Raw genomic sequence first — 15,942 nt, 5'->3', positions numbered from 1 at the left:
GGCCTTCTGCATAACTGACAGCATTTAAAACGTAGAAGTTTTAACTAGTTTAACTAGTTTAAGTTTTTTACAGTTACGTATATACAGGTAGACATCGTGATCACATCTGTTTTCAGATGATCAGAAAATCTGTTTTCTAAAACAAATGGAAGTTAAGTTTTCTCAATAACTGTAGCTAGACCAGCCAGTGAAAGTAATGGTAAGAAATGGGAAATACATTTAACTGGGATTTTAATCTGTTGGTTGGACTGTGAAAGTGGCACAGAAATCTGTGTGACTCCTTAATTTTACTGTTGTGAAGAATTAGTTGGTCAAAGTAGCACGAACTGAGAACTTTTACGTAGTCCTTCGATAGCTCTGAGAGTGATGGAGGAAGATATCAAGGTGACAAGATTCTTGTTAGTCACAATGTCATGTTCACATTTTAATTCCAGGGTAAGTAATTTACAGGATCTGAAATATCTCTATTCCAGGAGTAAATGCATAGATTTCTGTATTTATTGCCTTTTGACCAAAATGAATTGACCAGATCACAGTGTAAATATATACTTCGGGGTTTTATTAAATACTTGAATTTCCTATTATCATGAAAAAAGATTCAATGTACATTTACAATAGCAATGCTTTAGCCATTTTAATAAGAAAGGGTACTGGGGGCGGGGGGGGAGAGTCTATCTCACTGCAGGCACCATTTGCATCATACACAAAACAAGAGGCCTGAATCTGGCAGCACACAGGGGGACAATTTATCAAAGCATCTAGGTGACTTAGGGGTGTGTACTCTATTTCCAGGTGCCACTGAGTCACTTGAGCTTTGTAATGAACCAGATTGAGCGAAAGGGCCTGATTTGGGTTGAGTAGTTTGAGTCAAGACAGTGAGATTTCCTTTTTACTTTAAAGATAGGCATCTCTGAAAGTCCTTGTGGGATTGAGACCTGATTTGTGGTCCAGAGAGCTTCGGGAGTCTTGGATGGCAGGTCCTTTCAGTGTCAAAGGATTAAGTATTTTTTAGAAAGGAAGGCTGGAAACAAATTATTAAAACCTGACTGAGCATTGCAGAAACTGTGAGCCTTTAATCTGGGTGGGGTTTTTTTATACATATATTTTTCTAATTCCTGAGAGCAATGGTTATCTGAAGCGTTAAGGAATTTGGACCAGTCCAGTCATGGGACTACCTATGCTTTCCTGTTGAATGATGGGAAGAGGAAAATACCTGGCTCTGCTGAAACGGTTTTGTCACCAGCTTCCAGGAAGTGAACAGGCAGTTGTTTTGTGACTGAACAAGACCTGCTGCTGAAAGAAAGTATTTGGAACAATTTGCATGTCAAAACATAGCTTAGCTCTTGTATGTTTGTGTTCATGCTTTAACATACCAGATCTCTGGATATTTTCAGGCATTCAGCTGAATGACTCCAGTATTTTAGATACCTGTTAATATTGTAATCATTTAATGTATGTTCTCCAGGTGTACAATATGAATGAAGGAGAGGTGTGGTGCAGATGGAATAAGTGCAATGACATTGTGGAGATTCTTATTTCTTTTTGGCATGGTTGTTTCTCCTTTTAAGTTATTTGAGAAACCTAGTTAGCTATCCTCCTGCCCTGCTGGAAATCCTGCTTCCTCTCTGTAGCACTGGTAACTTTTCAGACTTTTTTTTCTTGGTTATTGGAGACACACAAAGCAGCCAAAATACCACATCGTTTATTCTGCACAATATTTTCAGGGACCAAAGTAACCTTCTACAGGTGTTATTTTAAACATACCTGGTAGGCATGGCCATTTCATTCTAGCTCACACATTGGCAAATGACTCTCTATCCAGTACGTCCACAACGTGATGAATACATGCCAGGGTCAGCCAGCAACTTGCTTAATGGTGTTGCTCATTCCTGAGACGCAGTGGTGTAGTAGTCATAAAAATGTTGCTGGCAAGCCACCTGTCTGTTGTTTCCACGGGGTAGATTGTCAGGAGCGTAGTATTGTTGGGGCGTGTAACCGGAACACTTCTGTGTTTCTGGGGGGTGGCTCACACCAGGTGAGCACCGGCGGGTGCAAGGCTTGCGTAGCAGTCACATTGCACTTACACTTGTTTTGGAAACTTTTTTATGTTATGAACCTGAGATTGGAAGCTGTCTTCAGATAAACTGAATTTTAGAGAGAAACTGATAAACTATTTTGAAGGCAGCCTGGATTGTTTGGCTACATAACTAGCATTGAAATTCAGCGTCCATTAGACATGTAATTGCCACAGGCTGCTTTTGAAAATTCTGAGCTTGTAGCTAGTTCTGTCCTACAGGCTTAAACATCTGTTTCTTAAATACTCAGGTGCTCTTTTAATTCAAACATCACACATGCAGATGATGTTAGAGGCCCCACAGGAAAGCTGCCTGTGTTTTTCTACCCTCTGTAAAATCCAGCACTGTCATAGTCTAAAGCCAGATCCTCTGAACTGAAGAATACCATTTTATGCCCTAGAAATCACTGGCTTTCTGCCACATAGACTTGTGCAATAGTTTTAATTTTAGTCTCCAGACAACACTAGAGATCTGTTTGTTCCTCGGATATAGTTTTCATCATCTTCACTTGTTGCTGGCAACAGCAGCAGTATCTGCAGCTACGAAAACTGAAGTTACTCTCTTGAAATACTTTTCATTACAATATTCTGGTTCATAACTTAAAAAATAAAAAGCTAAAAAATCAAAATCTTTGGCTTCCACTGAATCGGGTGTAAAGCTGAGTGCCCACATGCTGCAGAGACCCAAATCTAGGAAGGGGTTCTGAGGACATGGTGTGTCCGAAGGGGCCTTCACCCTTCCCGCTGCCAGGGGAACGACTGTCATGGTAAATGTCAGCAGTAGGTGGCACTAGAAATCAGGGTTACCGTGTCTCCACAAGGACCCAAAACCTGGCGGAGGGCTGCGTTGCAGAGGGAGCTGGGTGGCGTTTAGACCTTTTCCAAGACGGATGGGGGTTTCCTTCCCGTTTTTGTGTTCTAACTGAAACTATGTTGAATCTTCCAATATATGTATGTATGTTGTCTGAATACACACAGAATGTCTATTGATTTAATTTTGTAGATACCTGTTTCTGTATAAAGTTTTTGAAGCTATGACTATACATTATGTATATATTGTACTTTGAAATAATAAACATACAAATGTGTGAAAGTCTCTGTGGTTGTCACTGTTGCTTATTTACTGTTGCCTGACTCTGGATTGTGCTGGTAGCTTTTAGTGAAGGCCGGTGGTGGCAGCAGCAGGGTGCTCCATGTTGGGTGGTCGTCTTTAGTGAGTGGGAGCCTTCCCTTCCCCCAGTGCAGAAACGTCCTTGCGATGCTTGTTTACAAGTACTCCGGGCTAAAAGCAGCCCAATTGCCAGAAAACTTCTTGCCAGCATGGATTCTGGGAGGGGACCATAAAAGCCCCTTCTTGTTTCCCCTCAAGTGGATATAACTGTATATAACCCTATAGTATGACCTGCGGTTGGAGGCACTGCTTCCCGCAGCTTGGCAGGGCGATGCCTGCTGCCCGCCTGTGCGCTCCTGTTGCGCTCTGTAAACGAGGCGTCAGCGCGTCTTTGCCGCACACCTCTGGTTCTGCGAGTTGCTCTTCACAAGTGAAGCCAAGGAAGAGAGGGCTGCACGCCTTTCGTACTGTACTTCATCTCTTGGAAAAAGGGGTGAGACTCGTCCCTCCCGAGGACAGGTGATGGGTGTGCTGCAGCTAAGCACTGCAGTGAGCTATTGCCAATTCCACAGCGTGGCCTCGTGGCTGGAGTCCTCTTTCCTTGTGTTGTGGGGATTTGACAGACCTACAGTCCCAGTAGCAAGTGCTGGTTCCCTTGGCCACAGCTCTGCCTTTGGGACACTGTTTGCTGCTCTGGTTTATTTATTCCCTTGCAGAGATGTAATGTAGTTTGGTTTTTAGCCATGATATTACTGTTTAAAAAAAAAAAGTGAAGCTGTCAGGTTGCTGGCTGTTCGTTGTGGCTATGCTTATACTAGAAGTCTGGCAATCACATTTGTATGAGTTGTCCTGCCCTTCCAAACTGATTGTAGGTAATGTAGTTTGGTTTTTAGCCATGATATTACTGTTTAAAAAAAAAAAGTGAAGCTGTCAGGTTGCTGGCTGTTCGTTGTGGCTATGCTTATACTAGAAGTCTGGCAATCACATTTGTCCTGCCCTTCCAAAGTGATTGTAGGGAGACAGAAAAAAGGAAGAAGGAATACCATGAAGGGGATAATTTATGGAGTTTATTCTGGTATCTCCCTGAGTACCTTAAGTGAGAGAAGGAGGTGTCCTGTTTTCTTGAAATTTAATGGCAAGCCACCACCAGCTTGCCGGGGTCAGGGTGAGGGCTCCCACTAAGTTTCTGGTTACTGCTACCTGTATGACCCTTTGCTGGAGTTGTTCTGCAGTTCACCATTTTTCTTCCAGCCTTTTCCACTGATTGCAGATACAGCTCTTGCTGACAGACATGACCAAAAATCAAGATTTACTTGTGCTCCCCAAGTACTTAGCACTGCTGTTTAGAAACAACAGCCTGAAGCTAAACTTCCTCACATACAAACCTTGGCTTGGGTGGTATTTGCAAGCAGCCATTCGGTGAACAACTTCCCACCCCGGTTTTACAGATGGGTCTGTATTTCAGGCTGACGCAGCACAACTATATTTGCAGAAGAAGGGTTGTCACGGCACTGCAGAGTTAAGTACTCGGTCCTGAAGCAAGCCAGTCTCATGCTGGAGCTGTTGGGTAATAAATATATATGTAAATATATATAACCTTATGCCTGCAGTTTACTTGTCTATCTGACTGTGAAAGAGGAAATGAGCATTGCTATTTTTCTCTCCTTCCCTGCTCTATTTTAAGGGTTTTTTTTGAGAGGTGTGGTTGGATTTTTGTTGCTGTGGTTGGTTTTAGGCTATTTTGTATTAAACCATAGTGGGTCTGTGCCAGATTTTGCAAGATTTTTGCATGCATAAATGTAACTGTTGCAGTAGAAGAGTGCTGCTGAACAAGTTGTTCTCATCTAATGTGTGTAAATATGCTGTTAGATGTGTTTGTTGCTGTTCTGCTTCGGTGGGTGCCCTATAGGAAATACTCGGGCCTTTGGGTTTTTCAGGGCTCTTTACCACATGCAGCTGCCCACTGATCTCCGCGGGGCTGCTCTAATGCCTCAAGTGCAGCACCTTGCTGACTAAAAGGCTGAATCCGCTCTGGTCTGAACGCTTGTGGGCTTCTTAAGAAGTTGCTATTTATAAAATAAACCCCTGTATGTGGTATAAGGAAAAGCACCAAATGAAAGCACGGAGGAGCCCACGAGCTCTAACCAAAATGCTGGTGTTTGACCCGAGGTAGGTGAGCACAGCGTAGCAGGCACTGCTGTTCCCTTTGGGGTGGCCTGGGGGTCCTCAAACGCTGCCCTGGGCTGTCCAACCCGCAGTTCTCCAGGCGCTGCCCTTGCGGGTGGAGACGGCTTGGAGCAAGGTGCAAGCAGGGCGATGCTTTTTCAAGCTGCCGTCTGCAGCCCCGGCAGCCAGACAGAAGGGTTTGTGAGGCTGCACAGTGGAAGGAGCTGGTTAAAAATACTCTGAAAATGATTAGATCTGAAATGATTTTAACTCCAGTCAGTGCCTGGCACAGGGGAAAGGAAGAAGGTGAGAATCCCTTCTATCAACACCGGGGGTAAAAGCAGCGTATGGCCGAGTTACGGGCTGAAAAAACAAGCCTAGCGCGGGTCAGCCTAAACCTGTTTCGTAGGTCTGCAAATGCCCTGGAAACTCTGACATGTCAAAGAGGTTGAAAAACACCCAACTTGGGCTCGGAGCTGTGACCTGTTAATGCTGTAAGTGGCTTGCACTAATCAGCTGGTCTGGCTTCACCTTAGCAATTAGATTATCAGAGAAATACTGATTAGATGGAGTCTGGAAAATGTTTAAAGGCTTCACCCTTCTGGAGAAGGGATCTTCAGCCATAAGGTGAAGTGAGAAATTGGAATGAGCTGCTGTTGACTTGTCATGGGCTTAACACAGGGAGTGACGCAGGCTGCTGGCAACCGGGCTCGCAGTGTCCGTTCCCCGGTCCCTTCCCCTTGCCATGAGTCTGATCTGGCCCTAGGGCTCAGTCAGGCCATTGGGGACGGCTGGCGGAGGGGACAGGGCTCCAGTTCAGTGGGGATGGAGACAGGACTGTCCCGGGGTGAGGTTACTGCCCACAGCTGCCTACCTGCTCCCAAGCCGTGCGGTTTTCCAGCTGTCCGAGCAGCTCCTGACGCGCTGCAGGTAACTGCTCAGCCTTTTGAGGCAAAGCAAGGAGTACGTGTTTTCCCTGGCAATGCCGCGCTGGGGCCTGCAGCGTGTCGGAGGTGGTTGCACAGCTCCCACGTCCTCCACGCTGCGGAGACAGAGCTCCTCGCGCGAGGCAGGACGGCTGGCGGCGAAACCCCTGCGCGGCTCTGGGTAAGCCCTCCCTCAGCGTCCACAGCCCCTTGTTTCACTTGGCTTCAGTCAGACATTTCTGGGCTCTAGAAAGATCCAGCTGGAGCCAAGCAGGCGTTGTCCATCAGCAAGGACTGGCAGAGGAAAGCCTCTGCTTCGTAAGCCGATCTGGTGAAGTGAGCAGCCATCGGTCCGGGCACCTGTGGCCCCGTATGCCATGCTTTGAAGCCCTCGTGTTTTTTCTTGGGCTGTGCAACCCTGATACCAAATGCATCAAGATGGTCTGCCGGCAGGGAATGACCACCACATTGGCACTTCAAAAATGTAGATGCACCGCTAAACCAGGACCTGACAAAAGACGGGTTGGATCAAGTTACCTTCGCTCCTCAGGCAGGTGAAGCCCTTGGAAGAGATGTGACAGATTTGGCAGTAAGCCTGTAGCACGAGGCTCACAGATTACATTTTTTTGTTACCTGAATTACGTCAAACCATTTCCCTCTCTCAGACTTCCCTTGCAATCTTCCAAGGCTGCTTGTTGACGGTGAAAGACCGGTCAACTATTTCAAACTGATTTGACCTTGCTTGGGTTGGTGACAGAGCCCAGACCTTGCTGGCAGTGGTCACCTTGTAATGCCAAATCCACCGCAGCGTGTCTCTCATTAAAGACAATGTTTAGGCAACCGCAAGCCATGCCGAGGCACGGTGGCGGGCGAGCTGCCTCCCATCGCACTGAAGGAGAGCATGATTTAGCTCTCCTTGGCTTTGGCGGTAGCTGAAACAATAGAAATGTCCCCAAAGTCCAAGGCACGCCAGCCAGTAGGCTTTCTCTAGAGAGCAATAAATAGAGGCACTTACGTTTAATTAATTGTGTATCAGAGTATCAGAGCAAACACTGGAAAAAACCCAAACCAACCAGCCCTCCCAACCCAAAGCAGGGAGTTTACCACCGACTGCTGGGGGAGGCTTCTGCCAAGAAAGCAGCCTTGGATCGGAGCGCGAGGAAGCGAGGCCCTTCCAAAGGGTGACTCAGAGCAGCCTCGCAGGCTCCTGCGCTGGCGTCCTGTCCCTGCCGCGCTGGACCGGGGCACGGAGGAGCAGCTCCCGGCCGGGCGCCGTCCTCTGTGCGGGTGCTTCGTGAGGAGCCTGTCTCAGCCACAGCCACCGGGCAGGTCAGCTGGGGTCCTGATCCCTCAGATATATATTAAGATGAAAAATTCATACATTTTCCAACATGAGATGGTTCCTTTGATTTTTCAGTCTTCTGGCCACCAGGGACCTGATACATGCAACAGCACAGGGATGCTGAAGGACCTCCTGTTCCCTTACCAACCTGCTTCCTCGTCAGCTAGGGCAAACCTTTGAGTGGTGACAAAATCAGCTGGAGTAGTCAAGGCGGGGCTGGAAGAGGAGCCAGTCTTCCCCAGAGACCAGACCTGGCTTTGTTAGTTCCGGCCATGAAGGCAACCAGAAAACCCAGCTTGCACTGTCAGAAAGGTGGAGCAGACCCTGAAATGAGCCTGTTGTTTGTGGGACTTTCCTATGTACAATTTGTCCATGAATTGAGGAATTGGACTGGTCCGTGAGACATTGAGGCTGGGCCTGAACAAAGACTTTATTTCTGAAAACATGATGCTTGCAAAAAAAAAGAAAAAATCCCCGGTTCAGTTTGGTTTTGTGTCCTTGATGGGTTTCAGAAAGCGGCAAGCTTGGGCTGGAAAGAGGCCAGTCAGGCGTGCAGACGTGGTGGGGAGTGGTGTGAGCACGTGCTCCCCCCCAGCGCTGCCCCGGGCACCGCGGGCTGGGGCGGCTGCCTGCCCGCCGTGCGCAGGCAAGGCTTAAAACCAGCGTACGGGGGAGAGGAAGGGGCTGGGAACTGGATAGCTGGTGAAAAGCTGAGAGATGGAGGAAAAAAAATAATTTTTTCTTTTTTTTAGAAAGGCCATCCTGGCACAAGAGCAAACCCCGCGCACTTTCAGAGCACTGCAGCGTCTCCTCCACAGAAAGAACGCGGGGTGCTGCAAGCCCAGATCTGGAGTGCAGCTGACAGCATGGTCTTAACTTCTCCTGTTCAACCCCGGGGCATCTAAATTGTGCACTTTTGAGTGGATATATATGAGAAAGAAACAGAAAAGTTTGTCTCTGCCAACATGGCACACAAGTGGCTTGCAGAATTGTATTTACTTTGGAGGTTCCTTTTGGGAAGCGCCTGCCTGCGCTGGGCTGTGTGTAGGCTCCCAACCCCATCGATTTTCCCTTCCCCTCTTTCTTCTCCGTGCTTTTGGGAGTTTGCTGCCTGCGCAGGGGCCAAGGACCCCAGCCCCTGCCAGACCTCCCTCAGCTTCATGATCGCTCACGCAGTGTTTCCACCGAGCAGCAGGACACGACGGCAGCGCAGGGACTTTCCCCTCAGTTAAACCTTGCGCTTCCAGTACCGCTTTCTCACGGAGTAATTGCTGGGCCAATTTTCTCTTCTTTCTTCCCAGACCTTACAACAAGAAGTCATGAGGGCCGCATGTTGGCTTGCATTTCGGGTTTGCTGTTAGGTTCCTGGAGGCCTAGAGTTTGGTGAATTTGCTCTGTGTGGTGGGACGTATGGCACGTACCATGCTTGCCACCGGCGTACAGGGCTATGCTGGGAGCCGGCACTGGGCTCGCTGTGGCTGGGTGCCATGGCCGTGGCAGCTGAAAGCCAGGAGCACCAGGGCAGGGAGCACAGAAACAGCAATATATAGGCAGGGGGAGAGAAAAGGAAGATGCAGATTCTAGCTTGATGCCTTTATAGGATTTCTGATGGGTTTAAAGGAGAAAGAAGATTGTTGTTGGGAAGCAATTGCTTTGGTTTTGTTTAACAAAAAGAACTGGCAAGAAATATAATTGGAAATATAAGAAAGCAGATAACTCTATACTGGCAAACTGTACATGTCTGATTTGACTGTCAGCTCTTACAAGAAAGGGCAGGTTGTGTGCTAATAGTATTGGGGATGAAAAAGGTGAGGATCTGAATGAATCCACCAAAAACTCTGCACTAATGTTGTGGGAAGCTGGAGTCACCCTGAAAGCAGAACTGCCAGGAGTAAGGAGTGGGCTTTGCTAAACAGCCCGAGGCAAAACACAGTCCTAAATCCATTCTGTTGGGAAGGTACGCACCCAGAGAAGGAGAAGCAAAATGTGACAGTAGAGCTGTGGGTGCAGTGGTGAAAAACACTCAAAAGTACCTAGTTATCCTTCACAGTTCCTATGAAATCCCTTTGCACGGCTGCTGGCAAAGGTCTGAAAATGGTTAGTGCTAAGCACGTACGTCTGTCGCGCTGGGTGGTGCTGCACCATCGTTTCCTGATGCTCCTCTGTTGTCCTATGTGAAGGTTAGAGCAGAAGCACTTGGCGACCAGGAGTGTTGGGTTTTGCCCATGCAGAACCAGCAGAAATTGTTCCTGATCCTTGCCTGGATCTCCTAAGCACTGCTATCAAAAAGAAAACTTTAAAGATTTCATGTAAATAGTATAAGGACAACTTTAATGCAAGATAAGTACTGACGTACAAAAATTAAAGAGGAAGAGAAATTGCGTTAGCCTTTGTGAAAAAGCAAGGGAAGAATTGCAAAATAAGTATTTTGCAGTTTGCATTTGCAGAGGCGAGTGCAAGGTGCACCGATGGGGAAACGGAGTGTGCAGCTAGCAAGTGTACGTGTCTGCAAAGATGCCCTAACTGCAATGCCAAAAAAATCAAACATGCAGCCAAGAAAAACACCCCTAAAACGGTGCAATGACATAATCTAAATGCTGCTAGTGGAGTCTAAATATCAAGAAGGGGAACACCGACAACGGTAGCTTGTGTAACAGGGAGGTAGACCTCACAACTTGCAGGCAGAAGAAGGACACAGAAGCAGGAGCAGGTAACACCAGCGCTAAAACAGAGGGGCCCGGTGGGGCAGACGTGGCTACAGCTGCTTTCCCTCTCGCTGCGAGGCGACGCGCCCTCCGAACACGGGATGGACTCGGCCTTACCAAGAGTGTCAACCAGGCCGGCCTCGGAGGGGCGATACTGAGGTACGCAAGAGGACTGCATGCTCAGGTTTGTAAATTTTTAACTAATTAGTTTAAAATCCACCACACTTTAAAATCCCACTAGAACAGACCCACCTGGGGAGCGGAGCAAGCCGAGAAAGCTGCAGCTCAGCACCAGGGCACTGCACCTTCCTCGAACAAAAAACGGGATAAGGATGCGATTAGCACGTTTTAAAAAAGAAGCAATACACTTCACCAAGGGCTTTGAGATCTCTGATCGAGAGACGTCCTACCCGTAAGGTAAGTATTGGTGGTTGCACTGCGGGGGGGAGACAGATGCAGGGTATGTTCTCTAGACTTCTGCCCCATGCCTTCTATAGGCTATGAAAATTTTGTGGTGCCAGCACTACTTACACTAGCAATGCAGTCAGGTTATAGAACTAGACATGAGAAAATGCAAAGGTAGGTCCACATAAAAATATAAACAGCTTGGCTCAGACCGAGTCCTGTATTTTGCTGAAAAGCAGTGAACAAAAATGTCTTTAACGGGGTGTAAAAGGCATTTTATTCACCAATACATAAACCAATACAATTTGTTAACGGGATGTGCTTCTGGGGTATCTACTGATGAGCAGCATTTATTATTCACACTTCACAGCTTCATCTGTATTTTAGACTTTAATATAAGTAACACAATGCAATCCCTGATAAGCGGGAGAGGGAAAACACACCACAAGTTGTTCCCATCAAAATCTCAGTTCCTCTTAATGCAAAGAGGACCTACAGGACACAGTGTTGCTAGGACTCAAATACAAACACCCCGTCCAGCAAGCACCCCCTCAACCTGGGAAGGAGAGATCATCTGGTAGCTTTAAACACAGCCCTCAGTTACCATGTCCTCCGCAATGCCTGGGTGACCCTCACGCTTAGGCTGGGAAGCGGGGTGCAGATGCAGGCTCACTGGAGGCCAGAAAGATCTTTGCCGAGAGCCTCCCACTCAACAGGGAGGCTCTCGGCAAAGATCTTTCAGTGGGAGCCTCCAGGCGGGCTCAACCCACCGACAAGTCTCTTCACACCCTGCCCTGCCCTCCTCTTCCCCCCCGCAAATGCCTCTTTGCTGCAGCTTTGGGACCTACGGGTCTGCGGGCGAGAAGGGAGAAGTAGCACCCAGCGTCATCAGACTACAGAAAGTAACCAAGAACAAAAGATTAATTTTCATGTCCCAGCTTCAAGCAAGCTTGGCCGTTAGCTTCAGGAAATCTTCATCATTTATGCAGAGAAGGAAGCAGATGGAAATCACAGAATTAATTTGATCTGAAGAGATTGTGTTCTGGAAAAACACGTGTCAGGCCCCATTACTCAAGATTGCAGGCGTGGGGACAGGATAAGCCACGCGTGGCGTGCAAGCGTGAGCACTCTGGGTGCCGGTCAGAGGCACCAGCTGAACCACGTGTTTCCTCAAGAGAAAGGCCCAGGTCAGCTTTGCATGGGGTCATGGTTTGCCCCGTCTGGGCAGGCTGGTGGTGGGCAGGGAGATATCCCTTCCCCGCCGCAGTACCTGGAGAGGGTGGGTGAGATCAGAAAAAGATGGGGAAAAGGGAGACGAGGAGGGAAGGGCAGTTGTGGTCCTCTCCGGGGATGGAGATCCCACGTGGGAGCTGAGTCCCATGGGAGATGCAAGTCTCCTCCTCCAAGGCCACGCAGACCACACGTGTGAGTCTGGCAGCTTGCGCTGCATTTAACATCACGGGTAGTGATGCAATCTGCGCTTCTCACTTCTTCCCACTGCACGGTAAGAGCAAAACCACGAGGTGACAGCTATGGTGACAGCTATAACTACCCGATACGGAGCCGGGGCCTTGCAGCGCTCTGGGTTCTGCGCGGAGGTTGTCAGAGGTCGCAGCAGGCCGTGCTGCGCTCCTTTTGCTTTGCAATTGCTCTTAAAAACGTGGAGTTCAAGGATCGTTTATTCTGGGCTCAGTTCCCCGTGCTGCAGACACTGACCCTGGCGGCTTTTTAAAGGGGATGTATCCAGTCCCTTTGGCTAAGTTTGCTTGTGGGTCCTTGCAGCCAAAATGTCCACCTGGTCTTATAGCTCACATTTAGGATGTTTGCAAAGGCAAACGCAGTGCAGCAGAGACACCGGAGAGAGCTGCAACCCACTATGGCCAACAGGGCCCTCATCTGAGGCTGCCACCAAGTTGGCAGCTAAAACTGCTCTTGATATGCGCTTACTCCTCCTGTAGAATGACACTGATGGCTTGGTAGAGAAAGAGTTCATTCAAACTCTCCCATCTCCCCAAAAGCCAGACACTATGTTTTGTTGTGTGGCAAGCAGACACAGGAGCTCTCCATGAGGCCTTGGTGTCACCTCCGCACACTCTGCCCCAGCCATGCTGCCCTGCAAGCCCCGGACAGGGTTTGACTTTTGTTCTCAATGCAGAGGAACCCAGGAGCAGCAGCTTTTGGGAAATCAGAGCCAAGAGAATGGTCTAAAGAGGGCTGAGGACACGCGTCCCACCATGGTTTCGATGACACTGAGAAGACAGGCCAACGACCGAGTAGCAAACTAGGTCAGGGAAGGAGGTTTGATTTCCCCTTGCAAAATGGGAAGCCTTGCAGACCGCAGCAGGGTCAGGCGCAGAAATGTTCCTCCCGGCCCTTGGTCTGACACCGCGGCGTGCCCGAGCAGTGCCGCGTTTCCACGTGGACGCAGCTCAGCTCCAAGGCCAAATGCTGCACATGCAACGGAACCGCAAACCTTCGGAACAGAGCTTAACCCCATGCACGTGTCTACCACCCTTGTGCTCTGAGGGAGTATAAATGGACTACGCGTTAATTCACGGCAGCGTGCTGACAGGCTTGTAACACGGCTTGGGCCACGGCCTGTTGCGGGGCTAGAACACAGCTGCCCTTTCTAGCTCTCCCTTTCCTCGTGCGAGGAGCTGCCTTAGCCCATAGCTGTCGGCCCTCCAGCCAGAAGGGCTGTAGCTGCGAGTCTGAGGTATGTTAGACAAAGGAAACAGGAAGAAAATTCCTCAGTTTATCCACAAGGCTGGTTTCACTTGGCAAACTCACCTTATTTGAAGTGCTACCTCTCTACCGGCGTGGGCAAAGAAGGGGGAAATGGTGCGTTACGTTGTCAGGTGGAAGGACATCCAGACCAGGGCTGAGGCCACCCTTTCTCCTCCCACCCCAGGCTGTGGTCCCGCAAGCACTCGGCGTATTGCACCCAGCTAATGCTTGGTGGGGCAATGGGGGCTGGGAGAAGGGCAGCGCTGAGAAGCTCAAGTGCATTCTCCCATTTGGCACAGTTTGGAGCATGGCGCGGGGTGTGAAGGGCATTAGCGAGCACGGGTAGCCTCTCAAGCTGCTCTAACCTGAGTACCTGCCCCCTCTCAAAGCAGAAACATTTTGTAAAACGCAGCCACTACTTGAAGTGACCCCACAGACACGTTCAGATAGTTGTTGTCATAGTCGTGAAGCAGTTGAACAGTTATTGGAACAAGTGCATGATAAAAGCCTTTCCACACCCATTCCCTCCCCCCAGCACCACTTTTGGATCCCATGATTTCTTCCTTGTTTAAAATGATTCAGCAGTAGACTCTCCGATAGTCTCTGTCTGGTTAAAAATAGTTGCTTGCCTCATATGGCTTTAGCATGGTACTGTCAACTGTAAAATGTTCCACCTTCCAAAAAAGTAGAGAGAAAAATGAAAGTGAGCTTTCACACATCATTACTCTCCACAGTTAGACCTCCAGAGCTCATTCCAAACCCATCAAAGGAGGAGAGGCGAGCTGGGAGGGCGGGCAAGCGAGATGCTCATGTTACTGCCTGGTGCCCTGCGGGTCCTTGTGAAGCTTTGCCCCCTGCACAAAAGCAACCAGGCTGATGGTTCACTCATTTCCCAAAACAAACCACTAGCTTATTTTCAAGAAATATGTATTTGTTGGCCTTGTGGAATGTAAGAAGAGCTTAGTCATCACAGCGGGATATCTCCTGATGTCAGTTAGGGGAACAGGGTCCGCAGGGAACCAACATAGCACAGTTAGCTGAGCCCCATTCCACAGCCAGCCCGTAACACCGGGGCAGGAGAGCATGAGAGCTGTTCAGCCGTCTCACAGCTCTTGCACGCTGTAGGCATATGGATCAGTGATGGGTTTGCACAGTGTGACTGGCTGGCCTGAACTGCATGTGTTTTGGGGGAAAAAAGGGGTAATTTGATTGCAGTAGTGGACAAATGGTGCAGCTGGGTTCTTTCACTTGGCTCAGTATCGCTTGAAGCTTGAATGTGTTTGCATTCAGGCCCAGCTGCTGGGGAGCGTGCAGTGGGACCCCTCCATCACAGACGTGTTGCAGGGTGGTGGTGCTGAGACACAGCAGAGTGAGAAATGGAAAGTGCTTCGGGTCCTAAGAGGAGACAGACAGCGCTTCTGCAGTGCCTGCAGCCAGCTCCTGATGCTCCTGCCTGAGGAGGGAAGCATGGCACAGAGGGAAAGGCTGAGCTACAGTTTGCCCTATGGCCCCAGGTCAGCCATAGGGAGCCACTCGCAGTCAGCAGCTGAAGCATTCATCGTGACTTCTCCCATTTGCTGAGCCACAAACAGCCTTGGTGGTGTTCACCTGCTCCCAGCGGTGAAGAACTTCGGAGGAGCCGGAGGAGAGGCAGAAGTATCCATCACTTTTCACCGCACACTTCACAACAGCAGAAGCTGGCTTTAGAGGCTGTACAACAAATTTCTGGTTAATACCCTCATTAATTAATTTTTTCTCTAAGAATTGCATCTGCTGAGCATGCCAAGCCATCCTCGGCTCTTTTCCTCAAGGTGATACGCTAAATCCTGCTCCCTGGGCTATGGCAAACAGCTATTGCTGGAATATGGTCAAGGTGCAGATGGCAGCTGTGGGAACTGCACAGACTCTGCATTGCTGAGCACCACGGTCAAATCCTGGCCAGCATCAGTGGGGCAGGACTGGTCAACAGAGTCAGACCTCCCACAAAGACCTAACCAAGCCAAGTGCTGCAGCCTACCCATGGGGTGTTCTCCGCATCCATCTCTGCACCCAGGCAGCACTTTCTGGTGCCCCTGCTGTAGTTAGGAGGTCCTGAAGCATACCTGTCACACTGCCGCATCGCCTCATATCAATAACTCCATCGTAAGCATTTGCTCTGGGTCACTCTTGAAAAGACTAACTGCTACAGAGAAAGAGTGCTTTGAAGGAGTGCAGAAAGGGTCTGAGTTTTCTAGCTTCAGATGCCTACTTGTGTGCCAGACCCCAGGAAATAGCTGTGTTTATGGGAAGGGACATTTTTCACAGGCCAAACAATTTTAATGCACACCAGACCTCATGCAATTTTTCTTTCCATTTACATTATTATGTATTTTATATGATAAAGTTTGAAGTGCGGCTTTTGTGCATGAATGATACAGTTTCCATAATATTTTTTCTTATGCAGAGACATTTTGTTTTGATCTCATGGGGCATGAGTCAATTCCTAT

Source organism: Phaethon lepturus, unplaced genomic scaffold (genome assembly GCF_000687285.1).
Source record: "Phaethon lepturus isolate BGI_N335 unplaced genomic scaffold, ASM68728v1 scaffold18715, whole genome shotgun sequence".
Taxonomy (NCBI): domain Eukaryota; kingdom Metazoa; phylum Chordata; class Aves; order Phaethontiformes; family Phaethontidae; genus Phaethon; species Phaethon lepturus.
Note: the sequence above shows the minus strand (reverse complement) of the source record.